This window comes from Carlito syrichta, unplaced genomic scaffold, assembly GCF_000164805.1.
Source record: "Carlito syrichta isolate Samal-C Ts95f unplaced genomic scaffold, Tarsius_syrichta-2.0.1 Scaffold316450, whole genome shotgun sequence".
Classification (NCBI taxonomy): Eukaryota; Metazoa; Chordata; class Mammalia; order Primates; family Tarsiidae; genus Carlito; species Carlito syrichta.
Window position 1 is genome coordinate 1 of NW_007260546.1, and position 20,118 is coordinate 20,118.

At 41.4% G+C, this 20,118-nt stretch overlaps 1 pseudogene; it reads left to right on the plus strand.

The window, feature by feature from the left end:
• Positions 1 to 1,156: 1,156 nt before the first annotated feature.
• Positions 1,157 to 2,770, plus strand: LOC103276995 (annotated as a pseudogene).
• Positions 2,771 to 20,118: the final 17,348 nt, after the last annotated feature.

Below are 20,118 nucleotides of genomic sequence, written 5' to 3' on the forward strand. Positions count from 1 at the left end.
TTTGGTTGATAAAAATAACGTGTGACAAAGGATCACCGAAGTGATCTCTGTGTTGTTTGTCATTTGGTGATGACTTGTGTTGATGTGTAAGAATCACTGGGAGTTAAAAATGTTTCTGAGTTTCACCCTCAGTGATTGATCAAGGTCTGGGGTGGGCCTGAGCATCCACATTTTAAATACCTCTCTCATTTGGGTCTGAGGACACTTGTGAAACTATTCCTAGAGGAGGTTTCAGCCATTTGCTTCCTCCCAGCTGGAAGCCTGGTTCTCTGCCCCCGCCTGGCAGGGAGTCTGAGAGAGGAGAGAGAGGTCTTACCCTCTCCTGACGCAGACTGTCCTCTCCCATCTCAGGGTTCATTAAGTTCTGCCCCTTCAGCTCTCAACCCTCAGCTTCTAACCTCAGGAACTGGTAGTCATTAACTGAGTCACAGGATGCCAGGCAGAACAAATGGGAGACAGAAAGAGATCAGAGGGAGGGATGTGAAGTGAATGTCTGTGGGAGGTGGGGTGATGTTTCAGGGACAAGGGATGCTGTAGACAAGTTTCTTTGCTGTCCCGAAGATTAGGAATTCGAAACCATTCACTCATCAAGTGAAGATCACCTACCATGTGTCCAGCACTGTATAACAGGAAATGCGTTTCTTTGGTAAGTGGAAAAGTGTTAAGATGTGCTTTCTGAGAACCAGGGGCCCTCTTCCCTCCTTCCATCACCCTCATGATCCTTCCCACTCTCATCCCCAGTGGTACCAGTGCTTTATTTGAATGTCAGTTCTTTAGATCTTGCAGGCCTCTGTCTTTTGGCTTCACGAGAGTAGGGTGGAAGGTCTAGGGTAAAAATTGCACATAGACCAAGCTGCATAAGGATACCCAGTCTACTGTCCTGGAAATGTTTAGCAGTTTTAAGAGCCTCTATTGCTTCTGTAGGCTTTGCAGTCTCTACGCAATATAAACTGATCAGGAGCTTTAGGAAGATGAGGAAATCCAAAACTCATCAAGGGACTGGACCCTGAACTTGAATTGCAGGAGCTGGAGCCTCACGACAAGGGTCCGCAGGTTCAGGGACTACACTTCCCCGGAGGCCTTGCGCGGACGCCCGGGGCGGAGCTATCTGAGGGGCGGGACCTCGGGCGGTCTGGCTCCCGGCCCTGCAGCTTAGGTGACGGCGGGGCAGGTGAAGGATCGCGAGGCCTTCCAGAGGCTTAACTTCCTGTACCAGATGTGTCCGCGACTGGGGGCGCCCGGGAGACTGGGCCCGGTGCCGCAGGCTCCGGAGTGACCGCTGTCTCTCCCAGGCGGCCCACCGTGTCCTTGCACAAGACCCCGAGAACCAGGCGCTGGCGAGGTTTTACTGCCCCACGGAGAGAACCATCGCGAAGCGGCTAGTCTTGCGGCGGTGAGACTGCCTCGGGCCTGGCGGGCGGGAGGCGGGGGGTGGGGTGGGGGGCCACGGGCGTGCAGAGGACACTCTGTCGCGACTGCTCTTCCCTCCTCGTCCCGGGCCTCACTTGCACCCAGCGCCAGAGACGTGAGTGCTCGAGCAGAGGTGGGGACATGGAGGAGCGCTGTGGGGTGGGGGTGGGGGGTGGCGAATGGGGGATTGTGTGAGCGGCCGAATGGCGCCTGCCTCGCTCCAGATGGGTGTCTCCGTGGAGTTTTCAGGCGTCGGCCTTCTCTAGCTCTGGGTAAAGTTCTAACTCCACTTGCACAAACCAAGGTTTGAGCTTGACTTTTATCCCCAGTGTGGGCAGTAGAGAGATGATGGTATCATGAGGCATCCTCACCTATGCTTAATAATAGATGTTCTGTAGCTTCGTGGAGGAAATGCTCCCATCTCCTTTCGTTCATTAAAGAAATACTTATTTTCTACAATGAGTCAAGTACTGTGCTGGATTCATTATTCTCAGTGAATTTACAGTCTGATGAGAGACCAAGAAACGATTAAAATAGTGTAGAAAAAGGTTTTAGTTGAGGGAGTAGAACACTAATACTCATGCCAGTGATGGTGAGGTTCGTGATACGCAATGGTAATGAGATATGGAAATTCTAGGCACGTGCGAGTTCTTGGAGACTTGAGGGCTTGGGGTGCTGTCTAGGAAATGAGGGTTCAGGATGCTGGAGCAAGACATGAGGCTGGAGGGGGGAAACAGGCCAGATGTTGAAGAGTCTTGTTAAGAGTTTGGACTTTATCCTAAAGAGTTCCGGTAAATTGATGGAGTTTTGCAGGACCTGACGCCATCAAATTTGTATTCAAATGGTGGAGGGAATTCCTACTGAAAAACAGTGGAGGCAAAACAGGATGCAGGAGACCTTTTTAGTCCTGGATACTCTCTTCCTTTTTCCCACTTTACCCCAGGCGGCAGGGGACAGCGCTGGCCAGTACAGACCTGCCTAACATACCGGCAGCCAGCGGTTCCTCAATGATTCTGCCTATCTGCTCTGGGGAGACAGGCCTGAGGCCCAGCTGGGGAGTCAGGCAGGTGAGAGGTGGTAGAGAAAATGGGGAAACCCTAGAGGATAGGGACAGGGGGAACACAGAGCTAAAGAGGACACATAGGTGGGTTCTGCGTTGATGTGAGAGGTGCCACAGACTGAGAAAACTAATTCTGCTCCTTTACTTCTGCTTATCTACCCAGATACCAAACCACTACAGCCCTTGCCAGACATAGCCCAATCTACTCAAGTCCTCCCTCCTGAGGAGAAAGTGCAGCCTCAGGGCTCTAGTCACCAGTAAGATTTACTCCCTCTTCCAAATAAATGGAGTTTAATTCTATTTTGCTTTGTGTGATTCTTCCTGTGTTTCTCAGTCTCCTTCTTACTACCTGTGTACACCCCAACACAGGGAGATCCTGATTTCTGTAGACCTCTTGGCCCCACTAAGCAACTCTCATTTCCAGGGCCAAGGTTCCTGTCATCTCATTCATCCCTGCTCCCTCAGTGCAATGCTATGCTTGTAACTAAAGCTCCAGAGTTTCCTGCAAGGTCCTGAGCCACTTTAGGGCATTCCAGAGTTAGTAGTCAATAGTCAATAGTCAATAGCCATGACTATTGACTGAAGGGCTGGACAGAATGACCATGCCACTACTGCTGTTTTTAAATGAGTGGGTGAAATGGGGCATGGGGGAGTGTTCATATCTTCTAGGCCCACTCCCAGTTGGTCTTTTCCCAATCTCAAAGTTGTTTTCTGTAAAATTCTGAAAAGTGGAATGGTACAGACCTGAACTAACAAGGTCAAAGCTTCTAACAAAAGGACACAGCAGACATTACACAAGTATGCTCCGTGGTAAACCCTCAAAGATTTCTTGAGAATTCATAAACAATTAAAATGTTTTCTTTGATATCCCTGAGAGCCTACTCAAAGACAGAATTCCCAGACTGACCTCTCTGCTAGCTGCCGGCTAAGCAGGTTACCCCAAAAGTATACAAATAAAATTTACTATTCCCAGAGTGCAATTTTCTTCTATGTCTCTAACAGATCCTGTGTTGCACTTACCTATTGCTGCATAAAATTCACTTATTATAGCTTAAAACAATAATTATTTATTATTTCCTCTGATTGATTCTGTGGGTTAGGAATTCTGAAAGGGTTTGGCCGGTTTTTCTTCTGCTCCATATAGAATCAGCTGAAGTCACATAGCTGCATTTAGCTGGTGTCTGGTAGCTGATCTAGAAGACCCAAGAAGCTTCACTCACATGTCTAGCACCTCTTTGCTTCTCCAGGTGGTCTTGGTACCTAGCTAGCTTTGGGATCCTCCCAGCATGGCTGTCTCAGGGTGATTGGATTTATTACATTGCTTCTGGCTCCCAATGTGCAAGTTCTTATCAAGTTTCTGTTGGTGTTGAATTTGCTGATGTCCCCTTAGCCACAGTAAGGCATGTGGTCAAACCAGAGTCAATGTGGAAGGGACTGTCCTGGGATTTGAATGCTGGAAGTTTCCTTGGTTCCCTGGGCACCAACACATCCTTGTTTTGCCTTTGCCCCTGACTTGGTCTCTCCACTGACTTCTTCACATGTCAGTAAATTATTTGCAGAGAAGATACTAAACAGGCCACAGGTAACTAAATGTTTCTGACTTAATTTTTGACAGTTTATTTTTGGAAATAGTGCCTGTCTGGGTCAACTGTGTCAACCAACAAATCAAGTAGCGTGAAAGTACACCTTGTGCATAACTGGACCTTTTGCATCCTCAGCTCACCTTCTGTGGCTCCTCCAGTGAGTTTCATTTCAATGATTGAGCTATTTGGCTCTTGGACACTAGATCTGATTCTTGGTCAAGTTTGTCTTGAGTGTGTTATTACTGCGTATGACTAAACATGTCCACAGAGACATAGCAGTGGGAAAACTTGAGTTTTGATTTCATGGCTCAATTAAGTGATACCTTTCATGTGGGAGATCATGGAAATCAGGTCCTCATTGGGAGGAAGATGAAACAGAATCTGGAATGTTTCACTTGGATGTCTTTGTGGTTTCTTAATTTGTTGTATGTTTTCGTCAATGTAATTTTCTCTAACTCTAAAGACCATAGCCCTCTTCCTTCTTCCATGACTGGGTGCAGTGGCTCACGCCTGTAATTTCAACACTTTAGGAGGCCAGGACAGGAGGATTGCTTGAGCCCAGGAGTTCGAGATCAGCCTGGGCAACATAGAGAGACCTTGTCTTTACAAAAAACCAAAAACTTAACCAGTCATGATGGTGTGCACCTGTAGTTTTAGCTACTTAAGAGGCTGAGGCAAAAGGATTTCCTGAGCCCAGGAGTTTGAGGCTGTGGTGAGCCATGATTGTGCCACTGCACTCCAGCATGGCCAACAGAGTGAGACCTTGATTCAAAAAAATTAAAATTAAAATATAAAGATCATAGTCCTCTTCCTCCTTGCAAAATTCTTTTCACATGCTTATTTATAAACTATAGAAAACACAATTACATGTGTAACTATATTTTCTATTAGATATAAGCTAATATAGTTATATATCATGATAATTGCATAATATATGCATAAATGGATTTACTATAGGAAAGATGAACCAAATCCCTAGTATGAAATAGCTTTCTCAAGTGTTTCTTATAGTTCAGTAACTCAAAATTTGTGCCTTTTCAGTCCTCTTTAAATAAATGTAAAAAAAGGAGAGAAAAGAAACAGGTTTTTCAAATTGAATCAAGAAATGATATCGTCCCCTAGTCATGGAAACCAAGCCTTAACCATTCTCTAAAGATTCATTTCATTTAGCTCCTTTAAAACTGGTAAAAATGAGTAGGTGAAAGTGAGGATTGAGAGATTTATTCTGAATTCAGAAGGGAATTAGAAAATTGTGAGGATCTCAACAAAGGGAATCATAAATAATTTTGGTTTAGTCTACCTCAACTTATTAGTTTTAAGTACCAAGTAAGATAATGTACAAGGAGACACCTTAAGAATTAGATATTACAGGGTATTTTAATTAGTGATAATTGTAATAATACTTTGGAAGTAATAACAAGTAGCAAAACATATTAGAAAATACAGGTATGGACATCAGGGAATTTGAGTTATTGTCCTCATAATAAATGTGTACCCTAAAGCATAACTATATCACCATAAAAATGGTACCTATTCTTGGTCAGTGCTTAATATATTTTTAAGATACTTTGGCATAGCTATAACTAATTGGATGCTGGAAAGTGCATATAGAAAACTTATGTTCATCCTCACCCAATTCCCCTCCATTGATTCCTTTTTTATTGAGGTAAAATATACCTAAAAATTTAGCATTTTAACCATTCTACAGTACACAATTCAGTGGCATTTAATACATTTGCAATATTGTACTGTCATTACCACTGTCTAGTTTCAGAACTTTTTCATCATCTCAAACAGAAACCAATTTCCATTAAACAGTCACTCCTAATTCCTCCCTACTTCAGATCCTAGCAACCACTAATCTGCTTCCTGTCTCTATGGATTTGCCTATTCTGGATATATCATATCAATGAAATAATAGAATTTGTGGCCTACTGTGTCTGGCTTCTTTCCTACTTAGCACATTTTCAAGATTCAGTCATGTTGTAACGTATCAGTACTTCATTCTTTTTTATGACTGAATGATATTTCATTGTATAGGTATACCATATTTTGTCTGTCCATTCATTCATCCATGGACACTTAGATTGTTTCCACTCTTTGACCATTATGAAGAGTGCCGCTATGAACATTTGTATATAAGTTTCTGGGTGAGTACTTGTTTTTCATTATTTTGGTGTACTTAGGAGTGGATCATATGTTAGTTTTATGTTTAAAACTATAGTTATAGTTTTGAGGAATTATCAAACTCCTTTTCTCAGCTACTGTACCATTTTACATCCCTACCAGCCATATACAAAGTTCTAATTTCTCCCCATCATCTACTCTTTTTACTTTTAATTTAGTTTCTTTGTTTTTTATTATAGCCATCTTGGTGGGTATAATGTGATAGCTCTGGTTTTGATATACATTTCACTAATGACTATTGATGTTGAGCAACTTTTCAGGTGTTTTTTGGCCATTTGTATATTTTCATTGGAAAAATGTACTTTCAAGACCTTTTCCCATTTAAAAAAACTGGGTTGTCTTTATGCTTTTTTTTTTTTTTTTCTTTTCCTGAGTCAGAGTCTCACTCTGTCACCCAGACTAGAGTGCAGTGGCTTACCAAGATCTCAATCTTCTGGGCTCAGGTAATACTTCTACCTGAGCCTCCTTTGTAGCTAGGACTACAGGTACACATGACCATGCCCAGCTAATTTTTTAAAAAGTATTTGGTAGAGATGAATTCTTGCTATGTTGCCTAGGTTGGACTTGAACTCCTAGGCTCAAGCAATCCTTCCTCCTCAGGCTCTCAAGGTGCTGGGATTATAGGTATGAGCCACTATTCCTGGCCATCTTTATGCTTTGAGTTGTAAGAATTCTTTCCTATATACTAGGCCCTTATCAGATACATGATTTGCAAATATTTTCCCTCATTTCATGGACTGTCTTCTCACTCTCTTGATAGTATCTTTTAATATATAAAAGTTTTTAATTTTGGTGATCAGGCAGCCACTTCCTTAAAAGAAACATCCCTTCAGCTTGCACCAGTCTATACTCCCCAGCAGTATATCAGAGTTCCTCTTTATTATGTGCTTAGTAGATTTAACCAGGATCTTAATAGTCACAATCTAATGAGTATCTAGTGTTTCCCTTTATTGTTTTAACTTGCATTTCTCTGATTTCCTTTGATACCATGCTGCTCTTCAGATAATTCATCAGTCATTTGTTTTCCTCTTTCTTTGCATTGATTCTTCAGATGTTTCCCCATTTTTCTATTGGATTTCATGAATTTTTTTTTTTTTTGGCTTGAGTGATGTTATGGGCTGAGCATATGTGTTCCACCAAAATTTATATGTTGAATCCCTAACTCTTGATGTGATGGTATTTGGATAGGTGGGGCCTTTGGGAGGTAATTAAGTTAGATGAGGTCATAAGGGTGGGGCCTCCATGATGAAATTAGTACTCTTGTAAGAAAAGGAAGAGAGATCAGAGCTTTCTTTCCCTGCCTTGTGAGGACACAGCAAGAATTCAGCTGCTTGCAAGCTAGGAAGAGTGTCCTCACCAGAAGTGAATCTGCTGGTACCTTGGTCTTGGACTTTCAGCCTCCAGAATTGTGAGAAATAAAAGTATGCTAGCTAAGCCACCCAGTCTGTAGTATTTTATAATAGCATTCAAAGCTTATTAAGACCAAGGGGTATTTTGTTTTGTTTTTCCTATAATGGAAAATAATTCTATTAGAGTTTTACCAGACATGTTTGTGTCTTTAATACATTTGGAGTTGATTCCTTCAGATGGTGTGAGGTCATTTGCTAGTTAATCAGAGCTTGAGTGAATGCCTCATCTCCAAGCTGTGCTTGAGTCCCCCCCGTTCTTTTGAAGCCTCAGCTCTAAGCAGTGGTCAGTGGCTATTTCTTTCAGAAGAAATCTGGATTCAGTATGCTGAACCCATCAGGTCCTCTCACTGCCTTTTTCTTGTGTTGCTGACCCATTCTTAGCAGAGAGTGGTGTTTATCTTGTCTTTGAACTCACCTATAACATTGTCGCTTATGTTTTTCTTATTTCCATGTGTGTGAAGCAGAGGGTCTTTGTCCAAGTATGAACTTATTCTGTCATTCTGCCCAAAATGCATCACGTAGGGTTCTTGTCCTGCTCTGTGGTTGGTTATGCTGAAATATGCCTCTGCCTCAGCCCTGTGGAATCCTATCAGAACACTGTTGAAAGAATTTATGGAGAAAATGAACAGAAACATATCCAGGCTCAGTTGGAGCATGCTTTTAGGCTTTCCCAGATTGTGGAGTATAAGGCTGATCATTGGTTACATTCTTTTACAGTTGTAGAAAGAAATCTGGCCTAAATTCCAATAACTGGCACTCAGTCTAACCTCTGACACTGGCTGACTATGTGACTTGGGGCAAGTTAAATTCTCTGGACTCTTTTTTAGTAGGTAATATATGCACATAGTAGGAAATTCAGAAAGTAGATAGATACAGTGGAGAATTAATTTTCCTCCCACCTTTATCCCCAAGCCACCTATTTTCTCTTCTAGAGGCAAATAATGTAAAAAAACATTCTGGGTATTTGTATAAATATATATAAATAAATGTTTGTATTCAAAAACAAAAAATGAATATACATACAAATACTTGGTTTGCTTTTAGGAATCTGTACTTAGGTGGGAAGATTGAAAATAAAGCGAGAAAACATTGCCTTAGAATCCTGGGTATGGCTAGTTAGGAGGAGTTGTGATTGCTGGAGCAAAGGCATCTGGGCTGTCAGCAATGTCTAATTTCACAATTATAGTAGTAGTTACTTTGTATACTTCATTTTTAAAAATGTAATAATACAGATTTATTTATTAATTTTTTTTTCATTTTTTAAACATTTTTTATTTTAAAATTGTAGGGTACAGTTAAGGGTTAGGTATACAAATATGCATCGTTCAGGCACCCTTGGTGATAAGGGGTGTCCCCCCATCCCCAGACAGATATTGACTACCGTTAATCCAAAACCCTTCTGCTCCCTGCACCCCCATTGTTTCCCACCACTGTCAATCCTTATAGTAGTATGATAGATGTTCAAGGTCCACTTATGAGTGAGAACATGTGATACTCAGATCTTTGTTTCTGTGAGAGATCACTCAATATTATAGACTCAAGTTCCATCCAGGTTGCTGCGAAATTCATGACTTTGTTCTTTTTTATGACTGCATAGTATTCCATCATATATATGTACCACATTTTTTTAATCCAGTTCTCTTTTGATGGACAACTTGGTTGGTTCCAGGTTCCTGCTATTGTGAACAATGCTGCGATAAACATACATGTGCAGGTATCTTTTTGATAGAGTGATTTGAGTTATCAGGGGGTTGCGGGGTCATATGGGATGTCGATATTTAGAGCTTTTAGGAATCGCCACACTGCTTTCCACAGAGGTTGCAATAGTTTACACTCCCACCAACACTGTAGAAGTGTTCCCTTTTCACCACATCCTCTCCAGCATGTTATTTTTTGAATTATTGATAATGGCCATTCTGACTGGAGTTAGGTGGTATCTCAGTGTAGTTTTAATTTGCATCTCCTTGATGATTAGTGAGGTTAAACATTTCTTCGTATGTCTGTTGGCCGCTCGTATGTCTTCTTTTGAGAAGTGTCTGTTCATATCTTTTGCCCACTTTGTAATGGGGTTGTTTGTTTTTTTCTTTTCAGCACATTTGAGTTCCTTGTAGATCCACGATGTTAGACCTTTGTCAGACATTGAGTTGGCAAATACTTTTTCCCAGTCTGTGGGCTATCTCCCTGCTCTCTTGATGGTTTCTTTGACTTTGCAGAAGCTTGTCAGTTTAATGAGGTTCCACTTGTCTGTCTTCTCTCTTATGGCCCATGCGTTTCAGGTTCTGTTCAGGAATTGGATGCCAGTTCCAATTTCTGTAAGGACACCAGTTCCAATTCTATAAGTGTCATGCATTTTCTAAGGTTCTTATGTTTGAGGTTTTACATTTAGGTCTCTGATACATTTAGAGTTAATTTTTGTGTATAGGGATCTTGTTTGAATTTTCTGCATGTGGTCAACCAGTTTTCCCAGCACCATTTACGAATAGGTTCTCCTCTCCCCAGTGGTAGGTGGTGGAGGCTTTGTAGAAGATGGGTTGGTTGAGAAATTGAGGTTTTGCTTCTGGAATCTCAATTCTATTCCATTGGTGTATATGCCTGTTCCTGTGCCAATACCAAGCTGTTTGATTATTGTAGCTTTATAGTAAAGTTGGTGTATATGCCTGTTCCTGTGCCAGTACCAAGCTGTTTTGATTATTGTAGCTTTATAGTAAAGTTTGAAGTCTGGTAATGTGATACCTCCTGCTTTTTTTTTTTTTTTTTTGTGCTGAGGATTGTTCTGGCTATTCTTGGTCGTTTGCGTTTCTATATGAATTCCTGTATTTTTTTTTTTAGCTCTGAGAAGAATGTTACTGGTAATTTGGTGGGTATTGCATTAAATCTGTAGATTGCCTTAGGTAACATGACGTCTTCACAATGTTAATGCTTCCAATCCATGAGCATGGGATATTTTTCCACTTGTTTGTGTCATCTTTGATTTCTTTGAGCAGTGTTTTGTAGTTTCCATTGTAAAGGTCTTTCACGTCCCTGGTTAGGAAGATGCCAAGGTATTTCATTCTTTTTTGTGGCCATTGTGAATGGGATTGTGCTTTTTATTTGGGTTTCTGTTTGTTTATTATTGGTATAAAAAATGTGATTATCTTTTGCACATTTATTTTATACCCTGAAACTTTGCTAAAGTCCTTTATCGGTGCAAGGAGGCTTTTGACAGATTGTCTTGGGTTTTCGAAGTACACAATCGTGTCATCTGCAAAGAGAGATAACTTGACTTCCTCTTTTGCTATTTGGATACCCCTGATCGCCTTCTCTTTTCTGATTGCTGTTGCCAGGGCTTCCAATACTATATTGAACAGGAGGGGAGAGAGTGGGCATCCTTGTCTTGTTCCAGTTTTCAGGGGAAATGTTTCCAATTTTTGTCTGCTTTGGAGTATGCTAACTGTGGGTTTCTCATAGATGACTTTTAGTATTTTGAGGTATGTTCCACGTGTGCCTAGATGTTTGAGAGTTTTTAATCAAGAAGGGGTGCTGGCTTTTGTCAAAAGCTTTTTCTGCATCTAATGGTATAATCATGTGGTTTTTGTTCTGATGTCTGTTGATGTATTTAATTATATTTATTATCTTGTGAATGTTGAACCAGGCTTGTGTCCCAGGGATGAAGCCTGCATGGTCTTGATGGATGATTTTCGAGATGTGTTGTTGAATCTGGTTTGCTAGGATCTTGTTGAGAATTTTGGCATCTATCTTCATCAAAGATATTGGCCTATACTTCTCTTTCTTTGTTGGGTCTTTACTTGACTTGGGTATCATGTGATGTTAGCTTCATAAAATGATTTCTGGAGTTTTCCATCTTTTTAAATTGACTGAAATACTTTCAGTAGGATTGGTATCAGCTCCTCCTTAAATATCTTATAGAATTCTCCTGGAAAGCCATCTGGTTCGGGGCTTTTTTTTTGTAGGTAGTTTACTTATTACATAGTCCATTTCCTTGATTCTTATTGGTCTATTTAGGGTCTCGATTACTTCTTGTTTCAACCTAGGCAGGTTGTGTGAGGTCAGAAAGTCCTTCATTTCCTTAAGGTTTTCAAGTTTGTTTCCATAAAAGTGTATTTATTTGGGTTTTTTCTCTTTTTTCTTGGTCAGTCTAGCTAGGGGACCATTGATCTTGTTTATCCTTTCAAAGACCCAACTTTTTGCTTCATTGATTTTTTTGTATTATCTTTTTGTCTTCTATGTCCCAGATTTGGGCTTTTATTTTGGTGATCTGGATTCTTCTGCTGAAGTTAGGGTTTTGGTGGTCTTGCTTTTCCAGCTTCCTAAGGTGATTTGTTAGGCTGTTAATTTGTGATCCTTCCATTTTCTTCATGTGCGTTTGTAGAGATATGAAGTCCCCTCTTACTACAGCTTTTAAGGTGTCCCAGAGATTTTGGTAAGATGTTTTTTCATTTTCATTTGTTTCCAGGTATCTTTTAATCTCTGTTTTGATTTACAGGAGTTGTTTAGCATCATGCTATTTAGTGTACATGTCTTTGTTGGTTTGGGGGAACCTTGTTGGTGTTAATGTTTATTTTTATTCCACTGTAGTCTGCGAAGGTGCATGACAAAATTTCGATCTTTTGAAATTTGTTTATGCCTGATTTATGGCCAAGTATGTGGTCGATCTTAGAGTACATTCCATGTGGTAAGGAGTAGAATGTATCTTCTGTGGTTGTTGGGTGGAGTGTTCTGTAGGTATCAATTAAGTCCATTTGGTCAAGAGTCACATTGAGGTTCCAGATCTCGTTGCTGATATTTTGTTCTGATAATCTGTCTAGGGTTGTGAGTGGGGTATTAAAGTCCCCAGCTATGACAGTGTTAGAGTCAATATCTTTTTTGCATTTTCCTAGAAGCTACTTTATGAAAGTTGGCGCTCCTAATATGGGTGCATATATGTTTAGGACAGATATTTCCTGTTGATGGAGTGAACCTTTTATCATTATGTAGTGGCCTTCTATATCTTTTTTCATTTTTGATAGCTTAAGTGGTATTTTGTCTGAAATTAGCATCGCAACTCCTCCTTTCTTTTGTGTTCCTTTTGCCTGAAAATTTGTTTCCCATCCTCTTACTTTGAGTCTGTGAGTGTCCTTTCTAGTGAGATGGGTCTCTTGAAGGTAATATATTGTTGCCTGGTGATATTTTATTCATTTTGCCATTCTATGTCTTTTCAGTGGTGCATTTAGTCCATTCACATTCAGGCTAATTATTGAAATGTGAGAGTTGATCCCTATCATAAGGTTCTTATTGAGTTGTTGCTGTTGTTCCTCTTTGTTTCTTGTCTTTCTTTTGGTTTTGGGGTGGATTCGTGTGTATTTTACTCTTTTTCCTGTACTTTTGTGATGAACTTCTTTTTTTTTTCCTTCTGTGTTTAGTACTTTCTTAAGTGTTTCTTGTAGAGGTGGTCTGGTGGTGGCATATGTTCTTAGAAATTGTTTGTCTGGGAAAGATTTTAATTCTCCTTCACTGATAAAGCTTAGCTTGGTCAAGTAGGTGATTTTTGGTTGAAATTGTTTATCTTTTAGAACTTTGAAGATAGGGCTCCAAGCTCTCCTAGCCTGCAGTGTTTCTGTAGATAAATCTGTTGCTATTCTAATTGGTCTTCCATGGTAGGTAATCTGACCTTTTTCTCTTGCTGCGTTTAGGATTTTTTCTTTTATACCTGCTTTGTTTAGGCATATTATTATGTGTCTGGGAGTTGGACTTCTCATTTGTTGTCTTGCAGGGGTTCTCTGAATCTCTTGTGTTTGAATTTTTGCATCACTGATGAGATGAGGGAAGTTTTTTTCAATAATCTCATGAAATGTTTGTTCCAGGATGACCTATGTCTCTCTTTCTTTTTCAGGAAGTTCAATTACTCTTAGGTTTGGTCTCTTGAAGTAATCGCTCATCTCTTGAAGGTTTTGTTTTGTCTTTTTAAGCTTCTTTTCTATGTTTTTGACAGTTTGGGTTAGTTCTATATTTTGGTTCTCAAGTTCTGAGATTCTTTCTTCTGCTTGGCTAATTCTGCTTTCCATGCTTATCAGTTTGTTATTTATTTCATTCACAGTATTCTTTACTACTGTTATCTCAGTTATCAACTTCTTTCTAGTTTCTTCTTGTCTCTCTTCAATTCTTTTTAATCTCTCCATTAATGTCTTGATATCTAGGTTTGTAGGTTGAGACCAGTCATTCTGGGGTCTCTTTATTGTTTGCATTCCAAAGTCAGTTTTCTCAGGGTCTGGGAGAGACCCATGTTCTTTTGGTTTTTCTTCACTGTGTAGATTTTTATCTCTCCCCCTTTCCCTCCCCTTCTTTAATTTTGTTTTTCTTGAAAGGTGGGGTTGCTTTTACTTCTCTTGCTCAATCTCCTGTTCTTCCTTATGAGGGTCCTCTGGTTTTGTTCACTTTTGAGGCTGGACTGTGGGTTGGGGGCTGTACTTTTTGCAGTTTTGAGGTTTAATTGAGGGGGAAGCTGTGATTCAAAATCTATCTGCAGATCCCAGTATCCACCTACAGGTGTATGGGCACACTGGAACCCATTTCCCACTGCCTTACAATCTGTCCATGCAGCAGGGTTTAGGTTTGCTCCCTGGAACAAAAGGAAGTACAAAAAAGGAAAATAATGAAAGAAGGGGGGTTCAGGAGGAAGTTAGAGAGAGAGAAGTGAGAGAGACATACATACCAACTAATGAGTGAAAAAGAGACACAATGCCAGAAAGAATGAAAAACAGACACAAACAAAATTCCCTAAAGCATATCGGTAATCACATAAAGAGACTCCAATAAAATCATGTCTTTTGATGTATTTTCTCCCGACACAAACAGGTAGTCTAAATCAAAAAGCAAACAAAAGTGGACAAAACAAACAGTCATAACAATAAAATCGGAAATCAAAATAAGAAACCAGACTTGCTCTGGAATCTTTCCTGAGTGTCTAAAGTCTCTTCAGCTCTGATCTCTAACCTCTCCCCTTTGCTTTCATTGCAGGCAGATAGATTTATTCCAAGCTTTGGTTGGTTCCCTTGGCTTGCTGCCTGTGAGGACTGCGACAGGACTGAGTTGCCTGTATCTGATTCGGGGGGGAGGGTGGAGGGGGGTGGGGGGGTGGTTCCCTATTGTCTCCTGTTTAGCGACATTACCTTAGAAACCAAGGTGGAGGCTGCTTGTACATGGGCGGGGCAATGCAAAGCTCTGCCTGGAAATTGGCTGAGGTGGGTAGCTCCACTTTCAAGGATCCTTTCTCTCCACCCATCCTTTCTCTTCACTTGCCCTGGTCCTTGGGCAATCCACTATGACAGGCTGTGTTACAGTGTTTCCAGTGTCAGGCGCACAGCTGGGTGTGCTGGATCTGGTGTGCCACCAGTAGCCTGGGTTGGAGAAGGGACCTGGGAGTTCCCTCTTCTGGAGCTGAGAGCTCAGAGTGGCTGATCAGCAGCTCCTTAAGATATACTGTTCCCTTACACAACCACAGGGTCCCATGCTGGGTGCCTCAGCCAGAGTGGGGACCGAGGCTCCAAAGGACAGGTGGTGAGTGGTGACAGCGGCTTTGGGCCCTGCACGGGGCACTTCAGCCAGGAATGGAGCTGGTATCTCTGACAGGCCTAGAGCCTCCCTGGGTGACGGCGGCTTGAAATAGGGCTCGGTGGGGGCCCAGAACCCAGGGCGGGGAGCTGGAACTCTGAGGAGTGAGCACCAGGCTGCTGGATTGGGCGCTCAGTCAGGGAGAGAGCTGGCATCGGCCGAGTGTGGGACAGATCAGTGTAACCAGCAAGCTGTATACTTCATTTAACTATATGTTTAAAATTTGTATCATGTTACTTTTATCAATAAAAATAATATTGTAGTAAAAAAGAATGCTGCACTTTATACTTTTGCTCATATTTTATTTTACACCAGGGTCTGTATTGACACGATAAATTCCTAAAGTTTGAGATGTCAAATCAAACACTTTTGGATGTAAATATTGATAGAAAATATCTAATTGCCTTTCACAGAAGTTATATCAATTTACTTCCCTACCAACCATGCACAATAGTGCTTAATTCCCTTTACCAACACTGTTTGGCATCATCAAACCATAGGTCTTTGCCTACCTGATAAATGGTATTTAGTTTTGTTTTGTCTTTTTTTTCTGTTATATGGCCCTAATAGGTTTATTTGTGAAAATGTGTACAGAAGTCGCTCTTTCTAGTGGTCAGGCTCAAATGGTAGGAAACTGCTTTATTAAAAAAAAATCAAGGACTAGACAAATGTGATTTATTGTTATTATATCCCAAACTGTGTCTCATGTCTATCTAAATGAATGGTTGACCATCCTGATATGTCTTTTTTTATTTCCCAAAATGAAACAGTATTAACTTTTCTAACCCAAATTGCCCTTGCAGTGCTTCGAGGAGATGCTTGGCAAGCATGGGTGATGGAAGGACTGAAAAGATGTGCAGAGAGTGAACAAACCATGTTTTAGGAAGATTAAAGCTCCTGAGACAGAGGAGTCTCAGACAAGAGACTGTAACAAGCTCCCCAGCTCCAGCTTTTTTTTTTTTTGAGTTGGAGTCTCACTCTGTCGCCCAGGCTAGAGTGCAGTGGCATGCTCACATCCACCCTGGTGTTAACCTCCTGGGCTCCGGTGATCCTTCCGTCTCAGCCTTCCAAGTAGCCAGAACTTCAGGCTACCACACCCAGCTAATTTTTGATTTATTATAGAGACGAGGTCTTGCCAAGTTGCCCTGGCTGGTCCCAAAACCGTGGACTCGGGCAATCCACTCGCCTCGGCCTCCCAAAGTGATGGGATTACAAACTGAGCCACCAAGCCTGGCTGGCTCCAGCTCTTAACACCCACTGCCTGGTGAAAACAGCTACCCTCACCTCTTCTCTTCACTCTCACCTCCTATGTTCTTGCTCATCTCATGTGGTATTTCTTCAGAGCTCAAGGGCGGTGCAGTCTAAGAAAAGCTGCCAAGAATTCCTCAGTCTTGAAGTCCTTTATATGAAGCCCAAGAAGAGATCAAGGTCTGCAGCAATGAAGGGCCAAGAGTCTTCTCCATGGAGTGCTGGGTATTTCAGCGCAGGAGTGGGAGGCCTGCTACTAAGGGGAGGTTTGGCTTGAGCTGCACTGTCTGCTGCCTACCCAAATTCTGACCTCCTCTAGGCCCTAATTCAAACAAGAATAAACAGAGACCCAGTTGACAGTGGAGATGGCTAAAAAATTGCCAAGAATTGTATGTGGTGAGTTGCAATTGTTTTTATTTTCTTTTATCTACTGTTTTCTGCAAGTTTCACTTTTGCCTAAATACAAATTTTTTAAAAAATGTATTTCCACTCTGAATTTAAAACTAGTATTTTTCTAACACACTTTAATAAATAAGGAACCAGAGGACAAGTTGAGGCTTTCACCCAACTTACTGACTTTGCAAGCCCAATTCTCTTAATACCACGCAAAAATGAATTAAAAACTAATTTGTCATTCTGACAAATAAAGATGCCTCTGGGAAATCTGACTCTGAATAATGTCTCAGCTATCTTCTACATAGTGGTTCTCAAATGTAACCCTGCCTGCTCACCCCTGGGACATGTGGCAACACCTGGACATGTTTTGAGTTTGTCACAATTGGGTAGGTGGTGTGTTACAGGCATCTAGTGGGTAGAGGCTAGGGATGTTGCAAATCATCCTATAATTCACAGGAGAACTTCCACAACAGGGAATGATCTGGCCCTAAACATGAAGTGCTCTTATTATAGTGCCAAGATTGCCCCACACAGATCCTCTGAGGCTGATGCTCCAGGTAGGCTTCCTCCCCCATGAACACTTACACTGATGCACAAGTCACCGTGATCAACCTCATCACACTACAAGGTCATTTTATTTATTGTCTGTCTCCTCTTTACAACTGTGAGCTTCTAGAGAGTGGGGCTCTGATTGCTCTGTTTTATAATTGCATGTTTCATGCCTTATTCATATTTTTCTCAGTGCTTGAACATTGCCTGGCATATGTTCTTTGCTCTATAAATGGCTGTCAGAGGCATGAATTGCGGTTTGAAACTCAGGAAATGACTGAAGTTAGCAATGTCTAGTTAGATGCAGAATTTATTACATATATATGATTATTAATATGTTATATTTTATATAATTATAAATACATTTTATGTATATATATACACACACACACACGAATTGATGCTCAGATTATCTGCGTGACATATCCAAGATCTCATGACTGGACAGATGACTGGTTGAGACTTTCACCCAACTTCACTGACTTTGCAAGTCCAGTTCTGTTATTACCATACAAAGACTTCCCCTAAATATACTACTAACAAGCCATGAAAGAAGTCTCAGCCGGGCTCAGTGGCTCAGCCTGTAATCCCACGCCTTTGGAAGGCTGAGGTGAGTGGATTGCCTGAGCCCGGGGGTTTGAGACCCACCTGGGCAGCGAGACCTCATCTCTACAATAAATCAAAAAATCAGCTGGGTAGTGGTAGCGCACACCTGTAATTCTGGCTACTCGGAAGGCTGAGGCGGAAGGATCACCAGAGCCCAGCAGGTCGAGGCTGCGGTGGCCGGGAGCAGTCACTGCACTCCAGTCTGGGCGACAGAGTGAGACTCCAACTCAAAAAAAAAAAAAAAAGTCTCTGCATTCAGATGGCCAACCAGGCACAAAATCTTTCCTCCTTGCCTCCTAAGATGTTGTCAAAACGTTATTGGGGAAATGAAATCCAAATTGCAAAGAAAATGGATGAGTCCAGTGATGAAAATCTCCACACATATTAGAAATATAGAGCGCAAATGAAGCTTACTGGTCTATGAAGTCCCATAATAACCACTTGAGAGGGATGTAGTAGCAGAGATAAGCAATCAGCCTGCTAAAATAGCTGCCCACAAAGAAACCTCCTCCTCCCTCCTCTGCCTTCCTCTTTTCTCTTCCTCCCACTACTCCCTTCCCTCTTTGGAGGACTCCGCCCTTCTCCGAGGCTACCAACCAAATCCACCTGAGGCTGTGACCCAGGGTCGAGTTGGCACAGAATGGCCTTGCCCAAGTTCCCTGGTCTCAGATCTGGGCAGAAGCGCTGGCCTTGCCTCCATCCTGTTGAGTCTCCACGCTCAGCCTGAATGAAATTAAGTCCTGGCAAGTGTGGTCTCCGCTGTGGATTCACCCCCAGCACCTCCACCTCCTGATGCCTGGACGCCCTGCAGTAGCTGGGTGCCACATGCCACGTGCTCTGTGGCCCCCAAAGATGACTATCCCACAGGATGTGCCAAAGCTTTCCAAGTGCCATTCCAGTTAGAACCTTTATTCTAAAGTTCATTTATTATCCACATATGAGAAATAACTGACACACTTAGAACACAGTTCTGTTTATATACAGGATATAAAAGGAAATGAATTGACCCTTTCTGTGAAAGTCACAGTGCCGAATTACAAATCAAATTACATCTTAGACGACCCACTGGAGAGGAGGAAAAGCCTTGTCAAATGTGCGTTACCAGAAGGTTGCAAACCTTCAGTAAACATCAAGACCACCTGCGAGTGTTCAGAAATTGTCCAATACGATATTTCTGTATACTTGAAAAAAAATAACCAAATTAAGATTTTCTACTATATTTTCAAGGGCATTACCTAAGCAGAAAGTTTGCTGAGTGGTATCAAAAATGATGCAAGAAACCATACAATGAGCAGGATATAGTCTGTTGAAATATGTATTTCTGCAAAGCACCATCACAAACACACATGCTATGTGGTGTACAATTAAAGGGGAAGGTGTCCATGTGGAGATTTTGCCTACAAAAAATATATTCCCTAGTTGGTGGGCATGGCTGTTCATGCCTGTAATCCCAGCACTTTGAGAGACCAAAGCAGAAGGATTGGTTGAGCCCAGGAGTTTGATACTAATCTGTGAAACATAGCAAGAACTTGTCTCTTAAAAAAAAAAGTAGCTGGACATGGTGGCATGCGCTTGTAGTCCCAGCTAATCCAGAGGCTGAGGTGAAATGATCGCCTGAGCTCAGGAGGTGGAGGCTGAAATGAGCAGTGATCATGCCACGGCACTCCAGCCTGGGAGACAAAGTGAGACGCTGACTCTGTATGTATTCCATTGTCCCAGTCTACAACATTTTATTGCAAATATAGACCTGAACAACTTGCCTCTCACCAATTACTGTACTATATTTTACTCTAATAAATTATATACTTATAAGATTACATTTAAATAGCAAACGAACTGGAGAGCTGTAGGAGACACCTATTTATCCTAATATACAGTTTTATATTTGTTTGTACAATTTTTTTTCCTAATACATGCAGGAGAGAAGTGCTTGATGGAAACAACCACCCTGAGTAAAACAGCATTTCCTGCCACAATAATTAACAACAAACAACTCCAGTCATCATACTTCATCTTAGAATATATTGTATTGTGTTCATTTTTAGCAGAAAATGTTTCAAAACTGAAAATGCAACAGACATTT